The sequence below is a fragment of the Oncorhynchus keta genome, chromosome 30 (assembly GCF_023373465.1).
Source record: "Oncorhynchus keta strain PuntledgeMale-10-30-2019 chromosome 30, Oket_V2, whole genome shotgun sequence".
NCBI lineage: Eukaryota > Metazoa > Chordata > Actinopteri > Salmoniformes > Salmonidae > Oncorhynchus > Oncorhynchus keta.
This window is the reverse complement of record NC_068450.1, coordinates 9,847,273-9,852,009: the sequence shown is the minus strand read 5'-3', so window position 1 is coordinate 9,852,009 and position 4,737 is coordinate 9,847,273. Positions and strand designations below refer to the sequence as shown.

General features: G+C 46.9%; 1 long non-coding RNA gene across 1 annotated transcript; it reads right to left on the bottom strand.

Moving 5' to 3' along the window:
• Positions 1-1,662: 1,662 nt before the first annotated feature.
• On the bottom strand, positions 1,663-3,179 carry LOC127913736 (uncharacterized). The gene is made up of 3 exons (XR_008086606.1): positions 3,167-3,179; positions 2,580-2,733; positions 1,663-1,699 (listed from the first exon to the last, which is right to left on the bottom strand). It is a non-coding gene; the product is annotated as an uncharacterized LOC127913736 (long non-coding RNA).
• Positions 3,180-4,737: the final 1,558 nt, after the last annotated feature.

Here is a 4,737-nt window from a genome sequence, read left to right as displayed (position 1 = left end):
CTTGTCATCTCCGTCTTGATTACTGCAACTCGCTGTTGGCTGGGCTCCCTGCCTGTGCCATTAAACCCTACAACTCATCCAGAACGCCGCAGCCCGTCTGGTGTTCAACCTTCCCAAGTTCTCTCACGTCACCCCGCTCCTCCGCTCTCTCCACTGGCTTCCAGTTGAGGCTCGCATCCGCTACAAGACCATGGTGCTCGCCTACGGAGCTGTGAGGGGGAACGGCACCTCAGTACCTCCAGGCTCTGATCAGGCCCTACACCCAAACAAGGGCACTGCGTTCATCCACCTCTGGCCTGCTCGCCTCCCTACCACTGAGGAAGTACAGTTCCCGCTCAGCCCAGTCAAAACTGTTCGCTGCTCTGGCCCCCAATGGTGGAACAAACTCCCTCACGACGCCAGGACAGCGGAGTCAATCACCACCTTCCGGAGACACCTGAAACCCCACCTCTTCAAGGAATACCTAGGATAGGGTAAGTAAGGGTAAGTAATCCTTCTCACCCCCCTTCTCCCCCCCAACAAGATTTAGATGCAAGTGGCTGTTCCACTGGTTGTCATAAGGTGTATGCACCAATTTGTAAGTCGCTCTGGATAAGAGCGTCTGCTAAATGACTTAAATGGTTACACAAAGAGAAAGAGCCCATTCCAAAAGCCAAACCGAAGACTGGTTTTAGTGAGAGATTAATAACAGAGCTGCTACAATCCATTTGCACTCGAGTACCATATGATGTGGATTATCCACCGTGATATGGGGTTTGGCATGTTTGTTATTGGGGAGATTTCAGGATCCGAGGGACTTCACCGTCACAAAATTGATGTAAAGGTAATGTGCCTACTTTTCGACCCCTCTCTTCAGGGGGAGACAGTCAGTTGATTAGAAAACATGACATGGATGGAAAAATAAGGAGTAATCAGTTTGACAACATTAGTGAGTCTATTATTTCCACAGTTTGAGAACATTAAGTAAGAGTCTATATTTCCACAATTTGACAACATTAAGTAGAGTCTATATTTCACAATTTTCCAAGACAATTATTTAAACAAAACATGAAGTGTTGACCTCTCCCACCTTAGTGTCTCCTCCTTGACAGGCCTCAGAACCACTCCATGTTTAATCCTCTCCATCATCTCATTGACTGCTTCACTTTAGAGCGATTATCTGCACCTCCTTCTGCACCTCCTTCTGCACCTCCTTCTACAGGACAAGGAGAGAGACAGGGGTTACATGGACAATATTGTAAAGATGTGTGATTTTAAAATAAGAAATTACTCAATTATGAAGGATTTATTTCAATCATATTCTTGAAATTCTATATTATTCTGACAGGTGTAGATTTGATTCTAAGTGATTTCAAATGTACCAGGGAGCTTGCTGTAACTTTAGGATCCCCCTTTGAACTCTTGGATGATTTCCTCATGATTGCAATCAGTGAGCTATTGAATGAAGAGTGTACATTAAAGTATGATTAGACAGATCGGTGGTTAGAGCATTCATTTCTCCATGCAAGCCTGTACACAACATATTAACAGACTATTGTCTTACCTGAGGGGTTGCATCGTGATGGAGGAGGGTGGAGGGAGGAGGGGGTGGTGGTGGGGGTGGAGGGCTGGGGGTACAGGGGCGGGGGTTGGGCGATCCCACTGGTACGGGGCCTGAGTAAAGGCTCAGTGCTCTTCTGGACCTGCAGCAGCTCTTGCACTAAAGATATTAAAGACAGATGTGTTAGATGAAGCCTGGGTCACCAGTCTTTTAACATGAGAAGATGGACAACTATCTATTCTACTGGTACTGCTGGAGATGTATTCCTTCACAAAGCTGTAGGAATCCAACATCTGCAGAGTACGACCCTGCCTCACACAGGAAGCGGCGCAGGTCCTAATCCAGGCACTTGTCATCTCCCGTCTGGATTACTGCAACTCGCTGTTGGCTGGGCTCCCTGCCTGTGCCATTAAACCCCTACAACTCATCCAGAACGCCGCAGCCCGTCTGGTGTTCAACCTTCCCAAGTTCTCTCACGTCACCCCGCTCCTCCGCTCTCTCTCCACTGGCTTCCAGTTGAAGCTCGCATCCGCTACAAGACCATGGTGCTTGCCTACGGGCTGTGAGGGGAACGGCACCTCAGTACCTCCAGGCTCTGATCAGGCCCTACACCCAAACAAGGGCACTGCGTTCATCCACCTCTGGCCTGCTCGCCCCCTACCACTGAGGAAGTACAGTTCCCGCTCAGCCCAGTCAAAACTGTTCGCTGCTCTGGCCCCCAATGGTGGAACAAACTCCCTCCGACGCCAGGACAGCGGGTCAATCACCCACCCTTCCGGAGACACCTGAAACCCCACCTCTTTAAGGAATAAGCTAGGATAGGATAAAGTAATCCTTCTCACCCCCCTTAAAAGATTTAGATGCACTATTGTAAAGTGGCTGTTCCACTGGATGTCATAAGGTGAATGCACCAATTTGTAAGTCGCTCTGGATAAGAGCGTCTGCTAAATGACTTAAATGTAATGTAATGTAAATGGAATCCAATCTGTGGGTAACCCACAGTGTGATGTGATTGACAGTCCGTAGGTGTCTTCCTCACCTCTTTTCTCTAGGTCACGGTTCTTCTTCTCTACTTCCTGCAGACATCCCTCTGTCTCTCTCTTCTCCTCCTCCATCAGTTCCAGCTGGCTCTGCAGCTCTGCTATCTGCTGTTTCAGAGAGTACTCCTGTAGCTCAGCCTCCAGAGCCTTCACCTACATGGATATGAATGGAGATCCAGATTGACTATATTTTAGTTGGACTGCGCATAATCGCTGATCTACAAATCATTTTTGCACCCAAATAACTACACATTATGTGATCAAGATGAGCAATTCTGCTTTTGACTTGTTGAAACTCGTTTTGGTCTCTGAAGACCTTCAGAGTTGTTCATTCCAACACAAAGGTGAGACCATATATAGGAGTGTGTGTTAACGTTCACGCTACAACACCTGGCATTTTCACCAAGAACATTTTGAAGTGCTGTGTAAGAAGACTTGAGCCTTGTGATTAAGCCTGTATTGATTTCACTGAGGCTCTTCTGTTGTATCCTCCTTGTTCCACTGACAACACACCGTCTCCTCTCCCTTGCAAAGGATGGAACGAAGCTCTGCCGCACACTAAACAGACAGTCTCAGACATACCTACCTTCTGGTGATGCCAGTCTCTCCTGCTCCAGAGTCTTGGTAACATTAGCCACATCCTCCAGAGCCTTGATCAGCTGCAGGCTGGGGTCATTCTGCAGCAGGATCATACTCTGTCTGTTAGCCTCTTTCTGCTTCACCAACATCTGCAGGAGGAGAGAGAAGGAGGGAGGAGAGGAAGGAAGGAAGGGAAGAAGGAGGGAAGGGAACAGGAAGGGGAGAAGGGAATGAGAGGGTGTTTTGAAGAAAAGAGACCCAGGTTCTCCAGATGTGGAAGCATTAGACTGTAGCATGAAGCAGGATATGGAAGCATTAGACTGGCATGAAGCAGGATATGGAAGCATTAGACTGTAGCATGAAGCAGGATATGGTAGCATTAGACTGTGTAGCATGAAGCAGGATATGGAAGCATTAGACTGTAGCATGAAGCAGTATGGAAGCATTAGACTGTAGCATGAAGCAGGATATGGAAGCATTAGACTGTAGCATGAAGCAGGATATGGAAGCATGGAGAACTGTAGCATGAAGCAGGATATGGAAGCATTAGACTGTAGCATGAAGCAGGATATGGAAGCATTAGACTGTAGCATGAAGCAGGATATGGAAGCATTAGACTGTAGCATGAAGCAGGATATGGAAGCATTAGACTGTAGCATGAAGCAGGATATGGAAGCGATTGATGACTGTAGCATGAAGCAGTATGGATGCATTAGACTGTAGCATGAAGCAGTATATGGAAGCATTAGACTGAAGCATGAAGCAGGATATGGAAGCATTAGACTGTAGCATGAAGCAGGATATATAGCTTATTAGACTGTAGCATGAAGCAGGATATGGAAGCATTAGACAGCATGAAGCAGGATATGGAAGCATTAGACGTTAGCATGAAGCAGTATATGGAAGCATTAGACTGTAGCATGAAGCAGGATATGGAAGCATTAGACTGTAGCATGAAGCAGGATATGGAAGCATTAGACTGTAGCATGAAGCAGGATATGGAAGCATTAGACTGTAGCATGAAGCAGGATATGGAAGCATTAGACTGTAGCATGAAGCAGGATATGGAAGCATTAGACTGTAGCATGAAGCAGGATATGGTAGCATTAGACTGTAGCATGAAGCAGGATATGGAAGCATTAGACTGTAGCATGAAGCAGGATATGGAAGCATTGGGCACAGCATGAAGCAGTATATGGAAGCATTAGACTGCTTAGCACTGAAGCGGATATGGAGCATTAGACTGTAGCATGAAGCAGGATATGGAAGCATTGAACTGGCATGAAGCAGGATATGGAAGCATTAGACTGTAGCATGAAGCAGGATAGAACTGATAGAACTGCCAAGATAGGACTGCCAAAGGGGGCGGTGTTGCAATCTACTGCAAAGATGGCCTGCAGAGTTCTGTCCTACTATCCAGGTCTGTACCCAAAAATTTGAACTTCTACTTCTAAAAATCCACCTCTCTAAAACCAAGTCTCTCACCGTTGCCGCCTGCTATAGACCACCTCTGCCCCCAGGCTGTGCTCTGGATAACCGTAGTGAACTCATCTGTCCCATCCATCTATCTTCTGCCAG